The sequence below is a fragment of the Falco cherrug genome, chromosome 1 (assembly GCF_023634085.1).
Source record: "Falco cherrug isolate bFalChe1 chromosome 1, bFalChe1.pri, whole genome shotgun sequence".
Classification (NCBI taxonomy): Eukaryota; Metazoa; Chordata; class Aves; order Falconiformes; family Falconidae; genus Falco; species Falco cherrug.
Window position 1 is genome coordinate 29,697,826 of NC_073697.1, and position 20,616 is coordinate 29,718,441.

The following is a 20,616-nucleotide window of genomic DNA, read 5'->3' on the forward strand; positions in this document are numbered from 1 at the left end:
ATACTGACAGCCATGTCATGGGTTGAACCCTACTTAAAAGCACTATTCAGATAAGTGAGACCTTGCCTACATCTGCACAGCTCTAACTCATAAGAGTTAGATTACCAGTTACGTTCTGGTATGCACTGGGAAAACAAAAAAAGCACAGAAAATTGTTATGAAGATGTCTTACGCCAAAGCTCTGGACTATATCTGCTCTGTTCTAATGGTTTAGGATTGACGGGAAACAAAGTTCAGACGAATGGTTAACTTTGATTTAATTCTTGTAGCACATTTGAGGTGGAGAGCAGAAAGTGTTAATTACCCAGGCAGCAGCCACTAATTGGTTACAACTATGGAGAAATCAAAGAAATTGGCCTGGGGAAACCTGAGAAACAAGGCCATTGGTGGCTTATCCCAACCATCTAAGTTAGAAAGCAATAAACAGTGAAAAAGTAGCTCCTTGTGCAGTGCATCTTATGCATGGATTTCTGACACAATATAGAAGTGGAATTGTGTGTAGAGACTGGGCCACCAGCCAAGATCCAGACATGTCAAGTGGTCCATCTAAACTGGACCAGTGGCATGGGGGTAGGAATCTATGGTGTGGATATGAAGTGTGTGAGTGTTGTTGAATAGAAATTGCAGAGTATAAGCATATTTAGCATAAAAACCTTAGAATAAAAATTACTATCCATCTGCTTTTCACATCCTATCTAATAAGTAAATTTTATGCCTCACTATACCTGTTACACTTCGTAATGGAATTTTGTGTCAGTCAGTAGTGTGAGCAATGAGCAACACCTTTAAATTCCCCCATGACACCCTCATGACCAGAAACCAATATTCTTCATAAAAAGCAGAAATTTGAGCCCTAACACTGAATAAATAACCTTCAAAGTCACGAGTCAAAGCATACCACTGGACCTGTAACAATGTATTAACAAATGAAGTATGCAGTATAGATCTTAAAATTTCTGTTCACTGAAGATTATACTGTACTTCTGCTTAAGCTATTTCTGGATCTTTGCTGAAATTAGAAAAAAAAATAAAAGAATATTTATGTTCCAACATAGGGGAACATTGGTAGGTAACACCTAAACATAATAGAACTTGAAGCAAATTGTTCAAATATTCAGCTAAACAGAGACAGAAAAAATAAGGTAAAGAAGAGGTAACATGAGAAAATATATTTCCAGTGTAATAAACAGAATAAATTCAGTGAGTTTCACAACTGATCTTCTCAAAGAGAACAACAGGTATGTTTAACATACTGGCAAAAAAATTCCGACCTCCTTACCCTGGCATTCTTCACACTTAAAAATAAAGAAGCTTTGACAAGCCTTCCTTGTCCTACATTTGCATGGCATTTTACTTATAGAAATTAAATTACACACTAGCTTGAAGCAAATTCATGCAGTTAATACATTTATCTTTAAAGGACCAGATGGCCAATTTAGTACTTAAAGTACAGTTTTAAAATTTAAATCTTAAATTAATTTCAGTCACAACTATTTGTGGCTTTATGCCTTATAAATATTATTTTAGATTTAAAATAAATGATATTTAAGTTCACTGTATATATTTGAAAACATATATTTGTTTTCAATTGTATTCTCCCCAAAATTGTATATTGTATTCGATCTTTCATGTTTCTTTCTTCTCTCCCTCTTGTAAATTTTTAGAGCATTTAAACACTATGCCCTGCAATCAATTTTTAGCAGCAGTTTTATTGCATTCAGATTGCATCATTATTTATTTGCTACAAGACAGTATGTCAGTCTTCCACCTTTCCATTTTCTTGATATTTTTTTCTTTTTTAGAAGAAGGAACAATGGAGAAGTGTTTTTCTCTCAGTATCATTATGTTTTTACCTTCTTTCTTATTAACCTGGTTGAAATTTGTTTACCCCAAGAATGTTTCCGAAAAAAAAGTATATATTTTATAAGCAGTTTTCAGTACATACAAGCAGACAAGCTTAACCATAATAACGGGTGTTATGTGAGAACTGGGTAAGTAATTTGACAGGAATAAGAGCTTATTTAAGCATTATGATTTTAAGGGAACACTGAACTTCACAGAATAAAAGCTCTTTAAAGTATACTATTAAGATCACAATCTTACTACGTAATTTTGCTTATTTTGTTTAATTACCTTCCAAGTTTTGACCTTGATTGTTTTCTTTGGGCTGCATTCCAGGAGACTCTGACTGAATCGAGTTTTCCTTGTTCTGGCAGCCAAATGAATGGACATGGAGAGGGAAGAGAATTCTGTTCCAAATGGATGTGCTTTTTCTCTAAGAGAAAAATGAGGAGCTCAAAAGCATCCGAAACGCAGAACACAAAGCTATTTTTTTTTTTGTTCTTTGCAAAGAAAAGGAAATAAATTAGAAATGCATTTTAAATAAATGTGTCTGCTTCTGTCTCTGCCTTAGTCCTTCAAAATACCCTGCTGCAGAGATCATACATGTCCTTTTTGAATCTCTAAGCAACTTCTTTTCCCTGAACTTTTAGTCAGTTTATCACAACCGCAGACCCTCAGGACAAGCAAGGGAACATGAAGTTCCTTCTGGATCTCATGGGTGCATCTGAGAGACCCCATTATTATCCAGAAGGACCTGCCCCTTAGCGTGACTGCTTGGCACTGCTTCTGCAGTATTCCTACTGTAGACATTTTTAGCAAAAGTCTCCAGAAGTGTGAAGAATTCAGGAAGTCTGTCTTTTAAAAAAACCTCCCCTATATAAAAGAAGACATACCAATTACTAAACAACAGGACATTAAATGTTTATAGATTGTAAACTGTGTAAAGGAAGCTAAATGGTACAAATGTGTGACCTCTTGCTAGCCTCCCAAGGGAAGACTACTAAAGGGATTATATTAGAGATCACACTAAAACAAGCTTGAAGAAATAAAATAGAAAACAGAAAACTTTTATTAAACTAATGTAATAAAACAAGTGCTTTGAAAGAATATATACATAAATTATTTCTTTGTAAGGCAAACAAAATGCAACACAGTCGTCCGAAATATCATTGATCCTGGATTCACTCTGTTGTTTTAGAGCAATTATATTTTCAGGGAAAAGACATTATTTATCCTTCTTTTTTGTGCAATATGTTTTCCTTATTCTGGCTATTAAAATGCTAATTGGTTTTGTTTGTTATTTTTGTAGTAAGGATTTTTGGTCTACTGAAGCAACATTTTATACCTGACATTCAGTCCTTGCTCCCTGAATTTCTCTCTGCATCAGATTCCAAATTAAGTTTCTTCCTAGAAACACTCCATGTTTTTATGAATGTCAAATATAGCTGCAACAACAGGGTTCCAATTTTAGAAAGTCACCATAAAATTCAGCTTTCTCATTTGTTCTCTTATGTTCCTAAATACATGCTATTAAAAATTTGGGTGTTCAGGTCTCCATATATTCTTATGAAATCAAATAACTGGGTACACAGTTCAATATAGTAGGAAGGGTAATACGTTAGTAAATGTCAGTACTTGGTAAGATTCATTGCGTTATACTGTTCACCATTTGCTCAGTAGCAATGTTTTCTTCTGTATTTGTTATGTGTGCAGACAGTGTAGGCAGAGTAAATGATCTGCAAAATATAGATTTTCTTTTGTCTTGATTGGTTGCAAGACTGGAAGATTCCTTAAAAAGAAACTTCCACTACTGTACTTGTCAAAGGTGTGTAAAAAATAAGAAAAAGTGGAGAGAAAAATAAAACCCTGAGGGACAAAGTGAAACTGAAAACAGATGTATGAGAAAATAAAATTATACTTTAAAGCATTACACATTAGATGAAAATAGAAAAAGAAAACACACAAGGACTGAAAGCTAGAAAATTGAGTGAAAGGCAAAAAAGTATTCTTTTTATTCAGACAGAAACATAAGGTGATGTATGGATCTATGTAAGGTTTATAGATGTAAAATCAGGCTTGAAGCTGAATCACTGCAGCCATTTCTCTGAACATGTACGCAACTGTGAAGTTTGGTGTGATTCTGGGCAGGTCTAAAGGCAGAAAAGTGCATTTGCCTGAAGAACTAGTGAACGCAAGTCCAGTAGTCCAACTAAAATAAAAGGTTTTAAATGTGCAGGTTTTCTGCCCAAAAATAAAATTGCAGTCTTTCTGTCTGCAAATTCTCTTGGAATGTTCTGAAAAGATTCAGCTGGAGAAATACATGAGTAGCTTATAAACAAAAAGCCAACAGAAGGTCTGTTAGAGATTACAGATTCTTATCTAATAGCTAAGAGGCTCCTATTATATCTGAGATATTCTCTACAGCCCTTGTGAACCTGGAAATCCCACTTTGCACTTCCAAGGAGATCAATACTCATCATCAGTAAGTACCATAATATAGAAAATTAAATTGTGGAAACTTCTATTTCTTGAATTAATGTTAGTTTAGGATTACTGTCATTATAAACTGAACATACACATCCTAGCTACTAAACAGAAAGATTTTACAATCTGCATTAACAATTATTTTTATATTCTAGATGTAGATGTGATTTCTGTCTACATGTATTTTGGCTGTGAATAATAGATGAGGGTCATGCACATAACCCCTTTTTTCAACTTTCAACATTATCACAATGATACTCTTTAAGGAGAGAAATAACTGCTTTCAGAATGAGTACAGGAATCCAGTTTGAATTACTGCTGGATACAGAATAAAACACAGATTATTATCTCTTCCTATCATCTCTGTGGAGGAGTTCAGCTTAGGAAACATTTATTCTTCTAGAAAAGACAGCTGACCAGAGTGGTATTTCATTTCTCTCCTGTGTGAGAGATCCTGACACCCATCTCAAGCTGGATTACAGATTCAGCAGAAACAGGGAATATTTGCCCTTGCTGCAGTGAGATCTTTTGTTTTAATTCTGAACTCAACAAGGTTTTGAAGCTGTTGCTTTTCACAGGGCAGAATTTCACCTGATTATGTGTCCCTTGCCTTCTTTCATTCTGAATTTGGTAGGAGCCAGAAGACACTGCCTTAAAGGAAGGTAAAAGTCTAGTTTGTATCTGGTGGATGAGCCTCCTCATGTGGAAACCAAACCATGAAGGCAGGATGCCACTAGACATTAAATGCTAAGTGATCTTGCCTCTGTATAAAATACAGAACTATAAATATAAGTAGCATATCTGTGTTTCAAGCACAAGCTGTAGCTCTGTAGCTAGGATATTATTCTAAGAGATATGGACTGACACTTCTTTAAACAAACAAATTTCACCTAGATTTCTTGCATTCTCCTTGACTGTTATAACCATTGTACAATAGATGTAAGCAAACACCAGCATTTTTTTAAATACAATTCAGCTACTGACATAGTTTTGTAAGTATTATTTTTATATCTTTATTTGTTTGGTTTTTTTCCTTTGCATTTCCTACTAGCCCTAGGAAATTAAATATGTAATTTAGGTCAGGTCAGTTCTATAAGAAACGGTCTTCTCTATTAAAAACAAAACCAAAAACCCCCCAAAAAAACCAAGTAAAAAACCACATTGGGTAAGGAAGGAAAAAATACGAATCTTTAATAAGTATTTTACCTTGTGTCTGGCATTTGGAACAAAGCATAAGTCTTTATCAAAGGTCCAAAAAAAAATATTTGGACTAGGCACTGTAGGAAGAAATATTGTCATACATTATCAAGTAGAAAAACACAAAGAAAAATCAACCAAAGACAGGCATTCAAGGTGGAAAATAAGAGTACAATAAATTAAAGTTGGTGACAATAAGCAGGTTCTTATAATAGTAACGCCATATCAATCTACATATAAAATTTTTTTCAAGGACTGCCACAAAATTAGAATTTCAGTTCCAGGATGAAAACAAAGTGTACACTCATTTTCATTCTCAAAAATAACAAAAAATGAATCCTTATTAACTCCTTTGGTGGGGAAAGAAGAAAGAAAGAAGTATGGACACACTGTTTCTCCATAGGAGGTATAGCTTCATTGTCAGGGATGATACCTTAATATTTGAACCAAAACTCAGTTCTCTGCTTGATACTGTTGTGGTTTAACCCTAGTAGTCAGCTAAGCACCACACAGCTGCTCGGTCACTCTGCCAAAATGAGATATGGGAAAGAATCAGAAGGGTGAAAGTGTTATCTCAACTCACAGGTTGAGATAAAGACAATTTAATCTGTAAAGCACTAGCTCTATGCACAATCAAGCAAAAGAAGGGATTAATTCACTGTGTCCCATCAGCGGGCAGATATGTAGCCAGGAAAGCAGGGCTTCATCACGCATAACAGTTACTTGGGAAGACAGACACCATGACACCAACATATCCTGCCCCCTTCATCCTTCTTTCCCCAGCTTTTATTGCGGAGCATGTCAAATGGTATGGAATGTCCCTTTGGTCAGTTTGGGTCAGATATCCCAGCTGTGTCCTCTCCCAGCTTCTTGGCCCACCAGTTCTCTTACTGGTGGGCCAGTGTGAGAAGTAGGAAAGGCCTTGACCCTGTGCAAACACCCTTCAGCAATACCTGAAACATTTGTGTGCTATCAATACTGTTTCCATCGCAAATCCAAAACATAGTACCACACAAGCTACTTTGAAGAGAAGTAAGTCTGTCCCAGCCAAAACCAATAAAGATATAAGATCAGGCTTGTTACACATTTACTGGGTTTATTGTTTTCAGGAAGATCCTCTCTCTAATATAAATCAGAACTTTCATTTTGGGCCTGAGAAAATGTTAATTAGACTGATAAATATCTATTGAACAATTTTGGAGTTCAGAATCAGTGTTTCTTGAAAAGAGGATGTAAGGAAGAAGAAAAACCATGGCAACCGAGGAAAGATGTTCTGTCTACAATGTGATGTCCATATTGGTGTTTTTTACTGTGTATTTTTATCAGGGTTTTGAATAAATATATTTCTTGGTTTTAAAATATGACTCTAAAGAAAGTTGAAAAACAGCTGAGAGCACTTTAGAACTTCATTCCTGACTGCTTATTTTTCATTCATGTCAGATATTTGTACAGTTCAAAATCAGTTATAGAAACAAGGTTGGTTGGAATACCCCAGAACTATCAACAGCTTTTGACAACCTGTTTAAGGGCTGTGACTTTGTAGCAGGAGAATAAATTAATTTATAAAATAAAAGTATATCCTTATGTATAGATTTAGTAGTATATGAAGCATTATTCTGATTTCTTTAATTTTCAGCTCCAAGATTCATCCTTTAAAGTCAATATAATATCAGCATAATTGAGAGAAATGTAGACGAACTGGTCAATAATAATTTTGCAGTTTGAGATTGAAAGAAACCTAATTCAACATAGAAAAAATATACAGAAATCTGTTCTGAGCCAAAACATTCCTTTGCTGAGTTTCATTTGCATATAGACTACATAAAACATAAACTGCTACTGCAAAAAGAACAACATATAAATGAAGACACAGTCAAAAGTTTGCAAACAGTGAATAGGATAAAATATGGTAATATAAAATGTGTGCAAACAACTTCAAATTATATAAAAATTCTTATAAATTATAATTTGTTTGTGGTTATTTTATGAAGAAAGAAAGGGTTATGTTACCGATTAATCACAACCTTTGTAATTTGTCTCTACATTTTAATGAGAGTTTTAATGCTTTTCCATTCAAAGTAAAAGAAAAATGCTGTAGGCATCAATAGGAGTAAGAATAGGCTTTTAGTCAGCTGCGTTGCAAAGAGTATCTGCAAACCTAGAAGGTAGAATCTTTATTTAATAATAAGTAACCATTGTCCAAAACTTGTGAAGATTTGCTGGTAAGGCAGAACTCACAAACATGTAATGAATTGTCTCCCCCACCCCACACATGAACTCAAGTTTCCACATACAGGAGCTACAGAATCACTTGAGAGACTAACAATGTGCAACCCCTGTCCCCACTGTAATTTCTGCTTCACAAGGTACTTGGTCTTCTTCAGGAGTCCTTACTTTGGTATATTTCTTTTCAGCTGACCTTGGACCACTCTTGAGGTTTAGTAATGTGTTAAATAATTATGCCCAAGAAAGAACAGGCACAGTCAAAGGGAAACATTTAATTTCCTCTTCCTACTTTTCAGAAACAAATCAATGAGCATGCATAAAGAAAGTCCAAGGAAAAAACATGAAACTCAAAACTCAGTCAAATTTTAAAAAGTGAAGGATAGTACCTCATTTTCCTTAACACTACTGGATTCCTTTAGTGATGACAAAATCCATGCTCTGAGATAAAAAGCACATCTATCTTCTTTTGGTTTAATGGAATCCGAAAGTGGAAAGTGTTCTCAGCAATGGGAAGGAAAATATCAGAAACAAACAAACAAAAAAAAACTGAGAAAGAATAAGTGGAGAACATATTTAAAATCACAATAACAACCTAACACAGGTTACAAGATGTCATTCATTTATACCACATCTCAGGCTCATAAATGTGAATATAATGACACCAATCATTTGTTAATGCTAACAGTAACCCTTTTAAAAGTTTATACCTAAATTCAGCTGCTGCATATCTAAAAGGAAAAGTTGGCTTCCACTTAGAAAACGTAGAATAGATTTCAGATTTGACTGTATATAAATTATTTAAAAATTTTATTTCTGTGTATAAGTATTCACAGGAGAATCCCATAATTGCTGCCAGGCTTTTCCAAACCCAAGGAAGAGCAGATCTGGCTCAGCATAGCCTGAAGGCTGGAAACCACTGCTCTAGGCAAAAGACATGATGGATGCTCATCTATTAGTTTAGCCTGTGTGCATGCATTCAGCAGGCTATGCCATTTTTAGCTGGCAGAAAAATAAAACATAAAAATTCCACAGACTTTATTTTTAGTCTAATACTTGAGGGTTGGTTTCTAGGTTTAAAATTATTCAAAATAGTTCTTGTTTGTCAAAGAGGAAAAAATTGGGCTAGATATGTATAAATTTACCTCATCTGAATTCCAGTTAGCAGCAGATATAGATTTATTAACATAAAGAAATAAACTATTCTAAAAACTTCATAGTAAAATTACTAATACCTTTCTAGTCACCCGAATTTGACTTTGTAAATTAGTTTGCCATTAGTTTTATAATTATAAAACTAAGTTATACAGAAATTTTGGAGTTAATTCCTTGGGTGAAAGCTCAGTGAAAGCTACTATTTAAAGACAATAAGTCAAAGCACTCAGGGAGAAGATGAAGTAAAAATCTATCCATTTAATTTTTGTATGGACATAGGTGTCCTTGCTGCAAATGCTTAGGAAAGCTTTCAGTAAAATCTGTGAATTTGTGTTAACATTCACAAGTCAGTAAGGCAGCTCATGCACCTAGCTATGTTTTCAAATTTACGTGCAAACATAAGTGTGTGGAGGAAGGTGGAATGACATTGGAAGAGAAATGGAATTTGTATGACTGAGACCATTTTCCTTGGACAAAAAGCTAGGAGTTAAGGAAAACTGCAGAAGAAAGTTGTTTATTGGGGGTTTTTTTGTTTGTTTTGGGTTGTGGGTTTGGGGTTTTTTTCTCACTCTGGTTTTGATTTGTTTTGTGAGGTTTTTTTCTCTCTCTCTCTTTCCCCCACACCCCGCCCCCCCCCCCCCCACCCCCACCCCGCACCCCCCATATCAGCTAATTTCAAATTAAGTTGTAGCTCAGTTTCACCTGGTAGGTTAACTTTAGTGGAAACGGTAAATCTGTCCCATCTTTGACAGAAATAGAAGGTATTGGCTAACCTCAATATGAAACACATCTCTTTTCACAATACGAAAAAAAAAAAAAAGTATCCGGTCACAATTGGCACAATTTTAGAAATAGCTGCTGTTAAGAATTAGTGATAACAGCCCTAGATTACCCATACATTTATCAAACACTCTTGTAAGACACCTTATAATCATGTAACAATATTAATTTTAATCTGAATATCTTATTGAGTTTGTGTGCTTGTCCTTTGTATAAAGAATGAATTCCAGGGGAAAAAAAGTTATTTCATTTAAAGTGAAAGGTGATCACTCTGTCTTATTTCTTACTAAACATTACCAGATTATGTATCTTTTTTTTCTTAATTAGAACTTTTATCTGATAATATGTACAAAAATTATGGATATTAAACTGTCCTATATTCCCAAGATTACTGAGGCAGTGCTTGGTTCCTGTAATGTAGAAAGAATGTATTGCTTTTATTTGTGTTCCATTCATCCTGTGGAAAAAGAGAAATCTTTTTTAGAAGCTTTATCTGATTTTTTAAGTAAAAGGAATAAATTTACACATATTTGTTCTTTACCATAACACAGCACTTCTTCAAATGAAACTAGTCTGATTTTATAAGAAAAATCTTTGCAGAAGTTAGACATTTTATCTCCTTTTTACTGATATGTACAATAAGCCTCTCAGAAGTTTAATTATTTCTGCCATGAACCTCTTTACTGACTAATATTTTCTTTCTTATTTCAGTATCTTGTATTTTATTATCACAATGTTAGTACAGTTAATTCTTTACTCATCTACCAGTGAAAAGCCTTTTCTGTTAATAAGATTTTATAACTTTTAGCCTAATGCGTTCCTGAAAGAAAGGTAATTTTAAGCCTACAGGGTGACCTTTCATTTTTTACCAGAAAGACTTCATTCTGTTCATTATATTTAATTTACCTTAAAAAGAAAAAAAAAAAAAAAAAATCTTAAAATCCCTAAACATCAGCATTTTGCTGACACATTCAATTCCTAACCAAACCTCTTGCATTTAGAAGCAATGAAATGATAAATGATATACTAAAACTACAAATGCAGAACTCACTAGCATGATTTTTTTCTATAAGATGTGAAAAATCTTTCACTCATACTTTTTACATTGAATCAAAAACCTACTTAAAACTGACAGTTGAAGAAACTTGAAATAGCTCTGTAGCTGCTTCTTACACATAGGCTTTGCAAATGTCCTGTGGACATACTTCGTAGGTCTATACATTGTGTGCTTTCATATCTTCTGTGCATGACCTTTTGAAAAGCAATGAAGTGCAGTGTAAAATGGTAAGATCTCTGAGCCACTCAATAGAGTAAGATCTCATGAATTTCTTCCTGCACATACATGTACTCAATCTGAAATTTTGCTGAAGACCATACATGACTTTTATCTGCACCTTATAATTAAATAAATAAATAAGGTAATATTTAATGATTTAGTGGATATTTTCAAACAACATTTCTGGTCATACAATCTTCTCTACTGTAAACTGATGTTTTATAGTAACTTTTTTCCTTGTAAACTTGGTTATTCTCAGTATTGTGTGTGGAAATGCAGTTTCAGTCTAGTTTATGTATACATTCTGCATAACGAGTAGTCAACATTAGCCTGGTGGAAACCTTGAGACTGGTAAGGAGGATAGTGATGCTCTTGCTGTACCATGACCTAGTTATGTAGGTGAACAGCATCAGGAATGTTGATATCTGTACAATTTAAAGAAGGTTCTACATTTGAGTCTTCCCAGGCTAAGCAGCACCTCAGTGAAGTTTTTGATTATCAACTTTTAAATGTAGTCTCCAAAACTTTTTTTATTCCAAGACATCAAGTAAGGTCTTTAATGAAAAAAAAAAAACAAAACCAAAAAACCACATAATTCCTGCCTGACACTTAGGTCACAGAGGTTTGGGGTTTTTTTTTCACTGTGTGATAAAATTACTAACCTTAGGTTCGTGGGATAGTTCAGTTTACCAGGGACATCAGGAGCTCAGCTCTCAGGTCAGACCATGTTACTCAGATCTTGATCCAGTTGGTTCTTAAAAACACCTAGGATGGAGACTTGACAACATCTCTGGGCAGCCTGTTTCACTGCTTGACTGTCCTCTCACAGAAGAAGTTTCTTTCATTTCAGTTTATGCCTATTGTACCTCGTCCTCCCACCACCGAGCACTGTGAACAGCCTGGCTCCACTGTCTTGATGACAACACCATCACACAGGGAATCAAAGCCATCACTTCTCTGGTCTGATCAATCACAGCTCATTCAACTTCTCCTCACAGGGCAAGTGCTCCAGCTCCTGACCACATGGCTGACTCCCTGCTGAACCCGTTCCAATTAAGCAATGCCTTTGATTAACTGGGAGGGCCAAAATTTGTTAGTGGGTTCTAGATACAGTCTCACGAGTGCTGAAGAGAGGGGTATAATCACTCTTGTTTGACTTCTTGGCCATTCTTCTGTTAGCACAACTCAGGAGGCTCTTGGCTTTCTGTACTGCCTGGGCACACTGCTGGCTCATGCCCATCTTTCTGTCTACCAGCACATCCAAGTCTTTTTCAACAGAGCTGCTCCCCTTCTAGATAGGTCCCGGCCTCTCTTATTCCACGGGAGCTCTTTCTTCCCAAGTGCAGTACTTGTCATTTGTCCTTGTGGAATTTCATTGGCAAAGATAACTAAATTTGTCTTAGATTATGTATTGGTCTTTCAGTTCACAGTCTTTTGTGGATCTGCCTAGGAGACTGCTAATATGCACAAGATTCAGACAGGAAAACAGTGCCAATATCTCTGAGCTGTGACTGCAGCACTACATTTAAGTAAAGGAGTCCTGATGAGGGGAAATCCTTATCAGTTTGGGAACATGGCTTTTGGGAAGGAATTACAGAACTTCTGGACCCAAACTAGTAACTGTGCTCTTTAGAACACACACTTGTTCTCCATTTCAGCTTTATGATGCTTCATTACAGAGAAGATTTACTAACTCAATAGGGTCATACCGAAATCAAGAAAATGATTCCTAGTCAATTATTAAAGAAATGGAAGCAGACAAATGAAATTGATTTTAAATATTTTATGGCATCAGGCAACATCATGAACCTGTAGTCGCATTTTCTAGAATTATTTGTTAAAAAATAGAAATTTCTTATTCAGATCATAAAGATTGCAATTAATTTGTAAAGCCATTTTGGTTGAGTAGCAGCATTTTTCTTCCTTAAATCAGACTTGTATTTCCTGCAGTTTGTGTTTTGTGGTAAAATTTACTACTAAATTTGGCTTTAGGCCAGAAAGAACAGCAATTCTGATCTATAGCAATAACTTCCTATTATGTTCTTGTGAATTACCAACTCAGATGGCTAACTAGAGTCCTTTATTTCCTTCCCCAGTTTCAGGGGGCTTTTCAGGATTACTCTTTTTTTCTTAAGTTTACTCAGCTGCATGCTGATATTTACTTTTCACTTAATTACCTGTTATCAGAGTTGTCCTGCATATATATGTAATATATAAATACGTATATATGTAATACAGAATGTAGAGGTATGTATTTATCTCCGTATATAATTAAATCTGCATTTAAGTCAAAAGGAAATGATAGAAAAATGCAATAAACCTCCTGTAAAACTACATGTGGCATAATCTACAAGTTTTATTTTTAAAACTTTATCTTTAAAATTTAATGACTCATCTTAGTATCTATGGATACCAGTAATATCCCATAGAAGTAGTTTAGGTATTTTTATTGACATGATTTTGTTACAATGGCAGTATCCTCTAAAATAATAAAAGGGAAGTCTCTGATTCAGTGAACTCAGCCTTCACAGAAATTTTATAATAGTGTCACTATGTCAGTTAACTAATAATTTTTTATTTAAGAAACCACCTATTAAAACATATTATATCAAAATACATGTGTCCAAAAGTTTTACTGAAAGCTTTTTACTTTTAGACCATAGTTAAACTGTAGGAAAGAACAATAATCTGAACTTTACAGCAGTATATATCAAAGGTGACAAAACCAAGCATAATTTCTGTAGGATATCTACACTGTTTTTCTTGCCATTTCTCTTTATCATAACTGCTCTAACTACACCTGAACTGACCACAAGGAATGTAGTATATCTGAACATAGCTACATATATAGCTGATACTATTTAAATTTACTGTATTATCTGTACCTGAATTACAAATTCAGTGTTCCCCTGTACTTCCATAATAGTATATTACTATTTATACTATGCAGTAGGGTTGGTTGGTTGCTCAGTATTACTCTGTTTGAATATACGGCAGTATTTCTTAGTTCATATGATTTTTTTAATTCCACTTACTTTTTTAAAATTAATTTTTACTTCTTCTTAAATAATGCTTTCAGATATGGCTCTGATTCAAATACACTAAAGTAAGATTCCACAGATTTCAAGAGTTTTTGGACCAGATTTCATCTGAAAATTAATCAAAATGTTATTTCCAAAAGATAAAGATTTCTAGTCCAATTTGAGGGCACTACTGAAATATCCTGTAAACAACTCAAAATTCTATTAATTTTCTGTGTTTGATGTTGTCTTCCCCTACTTCAGGCAGATAAAAGAGAACTAGTACAGATAACTTGAACTTCTGTTTGTGATATTTTTGACAGCTACCACAAGTTATTGAAAATGCCACCTCAAAGAGATTGTAATGCTGTAAGTAGACTTTCTCATTTACAGGAGTTACTTTCAAAATGTTAAATAAAAAAGGTAATTTACTCTGATATTTACTGTAGGTGTACTCTTACCTGATGCTGCTGCAGGTTTTCATGTGCCCTTTTCAACCCATTAACAGGGATTTTAAGTAATATAAGTAGTAATAAAACCCATGAAAATAAATGCATGTATATATACATACGCACGTAGAAGCATACATATGTGTACACATACATTCACACATCTGAAAAGAAACAATGGGCTTTTCTTGGAGCATTTTTTTTTTCCTGGACTTAAAATGGAATATAAGGTTTCTCTTATTAAATAATATATTTCCAAAGAAAAGAAAACACAATAATTTCATTATAATATCAACATCATATCTGATAATGATAAATTAAAATAAACCTGCATAGACATGCAGAACTTGTTTTATAGTTATTCTATATTTTATAGTAGTGCTGCTTGTTATTGGTTACTGATATACTTCTTTACTTTTTCCCTTAAGTACAGTACAACATGGTCAGATACACCTTAAGTGAAAGTGAAATAATTTCTATTTAATATAAAGTAAAATAAAATAAAATTAACTGAAATAAAGCTAATAATATTATACCATAACAATGTAATATATGTGAAATACTATGATATGATATAATATGATATAATAAATATAATTAATATAACATGATGTGATATAATATAATATAATGTGATTTTGTATGATATGATATAATATAATGTTTATAATATAATATGATATAATATAATGTAATATGATATAATGTAATATGATATAATGTAATATAATGTAATACGTAATAAATGTATTTTCAAGACTTTGTGGAAACATGTTTTGCAGGTCTGCACAAGAAAACATTTGTTTTGAACTATTGCACCTTTCCATAAAACAAAAGAATTAAATGTCAGTTTCCATTATCGAGAACAAGATTTAAATCAGTGTTCAAGGAGTAAAGAGTGGGAACTGAGCAATGAAATGCACTGCTTTTACCTATAATAGATTGTCACTAATTGTCATATCTCTTCTTGACTCTAGATTTTGATGAAGCTCCTCAGATATGGTTTTAGGATCATTAATATTAAACCTATACATGAATGGATAATACACTGATACGAATTTGATGTACTTGTAGTCACATAACTGCATTTCTATTGCATTACAGCATCTGGAAGTTAAAGAAGTTTTACACCAGCTGCAAAAAGACAGAAAATACAAGGTAGAATGTTAGGAGGAGTATGGTGTACTGGTAACAGCTGATTCAACATCAAACCTTCCTGTTATCACATCACACATTGAACAAGTTTGAACTGGCAAGGGTTAGTTGATACTGAATTAGTGTTCTGTGTAACCGAGCACTGGGATCCCAGTGTCAGATTTTCACTGTCATCAATCCACAGCCTAGTGGAATAAATTTAACATATTCCCCCACACATCCACCCGCACACCCCAACAAGAAAGCTGAGCTGGTATTCTGTTCCACACACAGCCTCTGCATTAGTCCTTTTTCCATCTGCTACAGAATGCCTTCTGTATATGCAAAACCTTCACAGATAATTAAATCATATTTTCAGTCATTGCAATTTAACACATGATTTCAACCACACACCTTGTGTAACTGTTTTAACAGCACACTTCACATATTTCAACTTACACTTCTAGTAACCTTTCCAAAGAGTCTAAAATTTTTGGCATTTAAAACACCATAAATCTGTACCTCTTAATTCTTTCACCAGATGAGGAAGTTAATGAATTGTGTGCAATGCTTATTCATTTTAATTATATTTAGGAAACTTTTATTGTAATAATGACAATTGCTGACCTATGTTTTAAACTATTTATTCAGTATAATTTTTCAAAATTCAGCTGATTACTCTTGCCTATTTCTCTAGACAAGATTATTATTTTTTTTTAATTTGTAACTGTGATAAGTATCTGGTCTTGCTGATCTTGTTTCCTTACTTTAATTAATTTCTTTCTGACTTCTGTAGGTACTATATTCACCAGCTACAAAGGATGGGAAAGGACCATACACAGAAAATTTGTAAATCTAGGCAACAAGCTTCTTTTTATAGGCTTGTGACAACACAATTTGAATACAGAAAACCTGATCTTATTGGAAAAAGTTAGTCTTTTCTTTTGATCTTAATCAGGATAAAAGAATACATCTAAAAATACAGACCTTTATTTTTTTTTCCTGAGTTGCTGTGATTGCCTAATGTTATTGACTTTTGTTTTCAAATAAATAACTTGCCACAAGAAAAGTGGAAGAAACAATAAAACAGGTCTTTTCCTAGTCTCAACTCCCCTTGTTTTCACCACACATTGTACTCAGTCCCACCTTGGTGAGGTGAGGTGGTGGTGCAGGAGGTTAAAGTCAGAACATAGAGGTTTCCTTCTACTCCTCACTTCTTGTTTTCCTCTGCTGCTCCTTATTTCTTACTGCTCCTCTGCTCCAGTGTAGACTACCCATGGGCTGCAGTCCCTCAGAGACACCCCTGCTCCAGCATGCAGGAATGGCACAAAGTGGCTCATGGTCTCTTCCCGTACAGAGCACCCTGCAGCCCTCAATACTGAAGGCTTACAACATTGTAAGCTATTTTCAACTGGTTAATAACCTCGTGCAATCTAATTACATCATTCTTTTGGGAGGAAAAGAAAAGCACAGGTTAGTTCTTTATTGTATTCTGGAACACTGATGCTTTGAAAATATAATTAACAAAACTTCTCAAGCAAAACCTATTTGGTGGGTTGAATTGAAATATGTTTATATCATCTGTTTTTCTACATAAAATTCTTATTTTATAATAACATACATTTTTCCTTCACACTACAGGTTACTGAAATCCTTGGAAAGCATTTTTATGTCTATCACCCTCAAAGAACTGGAGAAAAAGAATGCATAATTTATATGTGTAAGAACGCACCTGTTCTCACAATCCTCTGTTTAATATAAGAGAAGACAAAATTATTTCTATATTCTTTGGGGTATATAAATACTTTGAAGAGAACCGTGCAGAAGCAGGCATGTTTTTTACTTAAGGCTGCAAGACTCTTAAAACCACACACAGAATTTGGTTAGACTAATTGAGGCAGACTTGCAGCACTGGATTAAAATCAAAGGCTTTAAACCGTTGCTGCCCCTGAGGGCCCTCCATGCCCTCCTGAGCAGCGTTTCCTCCCTGGAGGCAAGGATGTCTGATTTGCTTGTGAATAAGTAGTACCACTATGGCCTTCATCCTTTATCTTATGTTAAACTGACTCCAGTTTTGTTTAACTTCTGTATAATAGACTGGAAACTGAGGTGATGCTGGAGATGATTTTTGAGTGGGTCATGTGTACCTACCTCGGGGACAACTGTGCTTATCAGTGGGATGAGAAAGATGAGTAGGGGTGGTAGGAGCTGCAGCTGATTGTTTTACATCTGCTACTTCATGTTAAGAGCCCTAAGAGGAGGAATATCTTCTTTGATTACTTCCCTTCCCTTCATATTTCATCCATGTTCTTAATTTCTCTATTTACCACACAGTTATTGCTGTTATGTAACCTGGAGTAGATCTTTGTAATTGGAACATTTGTTTGGTTTGTGAGGTATTTAACACTTTCTGGCTCAAAACAAAAAATAATTGAAATGTAATGTAATAAGAAATTAATACAATATCTGTAGTGGCAGACCTGATTCTAAGTCATGATGTTAACAATGAAAATTTCTGAAAAGAAGCCTGAAGTATAATTCAGTAAATTGTTGTGAACAAACTAGGGATTTAAGTAGTGAGAAAAGTTAACAAATACACATGTGAATTTTGTATAATGGCTAGTACAATTTATGACACCAGCCCCCCTCAAATGCATTTTGTACTTACATCACCATTATGCAAGTTTAGCAGGTCACCATACACAGGACACTGCACTTGGTTGCCTGCATTCCATATAGTATTAGTAACATTTCCAACATAGAACTTCTCTTTATAAAGCATGAACAGGCAGAATAGAATCTACCTGATTCTCAAAAGACAGTACAGTCTGCGTTTCTATAATGCTGTGTAATTCCTACTCAGAGCCACTCCTGAACAGTAAGGGTGATTTAATTATCTAAACAGTAATTAGGAAATTAAATGGAGTTGAAAGCTTACATTCCTTTGAGGCTCGGGACTTGGCAAATACGGAAAAAAGTCAAATGCTTCTCTCCCTGATCACATCTGAAGGGGTATGCAGTAGTGTAAAACTTCAGAAGAAAAGCTTTTTTTCCGCTCAAGATAATTAAGGGTGCATATTTCACTTCTGCTGAGATGAAAAAAAAAAAACAAACCAAAAACCAAAACATATTAAGTTTCATCTAGATGTAGGTAAACTTGAAGACAGAAGCTAGTAAAAGGGATTTCAACTTTTATAATCATAATTAAACACCAAAATGTAGTTCACAAATAACCTAAACTCCGGCTCCATTAAAACCAGTTACTTATCAGTGTACTGTACGTTGTATCATCTAAACTTGAATTCTGTTTATTTGCAGAACAGGAAGTAAGGAACAATTATATTTAGGAAGAACCCTAAATAGTTAGAACCAAAGACTGTGAGACAGCCAGATTCACAATTACTGTATCTTTCACAGAATTTTGAAGATAACAAACAGAAAAACCTTTAATTTATATGGAATGCATTGTTTGCAATATATGGAAACAGAAATGTGATTTTGAAATTTTGTGAACCCACAAATAATTTAAGTAAATAAGGTTATTATTTGTAGCATTCATAGAATATTTTAGCAACTATTAATGAAGATTATTGAACTACTTATGAAATAGTGTTTATTTACCAGCTAATAATTTAAATATTATTTTTATAATACAAACATATATCAATAACTTAAAGCTTTTTTCATAGGCTTGCTAATGGAGTGTATAACTAAATCTACTGTTTGTATGTGTGTTGCAGCTCAATTGTACTGTTAAAGAAATTATCTATGTTCTGTGTGATGCCTTTTGAGAAAGAACATCTCTTTCCATTGCCAAAATTTTTACATGTTGAGATAATGATGATCACAGTATTTTATCTAAACTTAATGTATTCTAATTAATGAAAGCAAAATGAGCCTTTTGGTACATCCCCTCCACCAATGACTGTTCAAAGGCCTCCTTCATCTTTAGGACAAGTCAGTGTTTTTGAAGGCTGAGTGGGAGACACTGAAGCTAAAACCAGGGAATGTTAAGTGCTTTTCACAGTGCACAAGAACAAGAATCACAATAGATCTTCATAGGTTGTCTTTAGCAGAAACCAATGGAATATATATATACACGCACAGAACATATATAATAACTCCACTTCATCGAAACTATTTTGAATTGTCATGAGCTAAACAAAAAGGCTCTGATTAATTCCAAGAGATCAATGCCATAGTTTAGGAGTTGTCTTCTGAAAGATGATCAACTTTGATTGAAATCTGGTATTTGCCTACTCCTGTTCTGGAAAAAAAAGCAGTTCTGATAAGGTCCATGTTTTTAAAATGCAGTTACACTAAAACCGATGGATTTCAGAAGATCATCAGAAATACAGCTGTGAAAACAAGACTAATAAAGCTCCTTGCCTTAGTATAACCAACAGATTTTTACATGAAAATGGAATATATGCTTATTTATTTTTCAATTACTGTCTACACAAAAAGGATTTGCAGCTAAAATTTGTACAGCTTCCTCATGCCCCAGTTCTACAGATCTACCTTTCTGTTTATTAATTCCAATAGAGGAATCAGGTGTGTAGCAAGTAGGTGTTGCTTTCTAATATTTCCATAATTCATGGAGAGATTCAAGCAGCTTAAATGTCTTAAACTAGAAATACTGATTAAACAAAGTGTTGAACTTTGGTCCAATATAGTTTTGAAAGGTTAAACTATCAGAGCAGAAGCTCCAACAAAAAGATTTTGCATAATCTAAATTAAAATATCATTAAATATGTACAAAACTATGTAAAAAATCATATTTGGAGAGTACTTTTAAATAGTTCTTAATCAAAGGATTAATTAGCTGGGGTTATGCAAAGGTCTGTGCTGGGAGAACAAGTGTGCAAAGGAGGCATAGTTTCATTTAGTACCTAAATTGTGAAATAGAGAGTAAGATGATTACGTTTGCAGATGGTAACAGTCTGGGAGGAAAAACAAATACATTAGAGGAAAGGATTAGAATTAAAAAATATCTTCATAAATGGAAGATATATTTTCAAAACTGTTATACTTTACTAATCAAAATGAATGAGTT

At 34.1% G+C, this 20,616-nt stretch overlaps 1 long non-coding RNA gene across 2 annotated transcripts; it reads left to right on the forward strand.

Moving 5' to 3' along the window:
• The first annotated feature begins 4,248 nt into the window (after positions 1-4,248).
• LOC114014801 (uncharacterized) lies at positions 4,249-18,935 on the forward strand. Of its 2 annotated transcripts, none has more exons than XR_003558433.2 (4): positions 4,249-4,324; positions 14,301-14,346; positions 15,531-15,684; positions 16,357-18,935. It is a non-coding gene; the product is annotated as an uncharacterized LOC114014801 (long non-coding RNA). The 2 variants fall into 2 exon arrangements; XR_003558432.2 differs by having other exon boundaries at positions 15,531-15,584.
• The last annotated feature ends 1,681 nt before the right edge of the window (positions 18,936-20,616 follow it).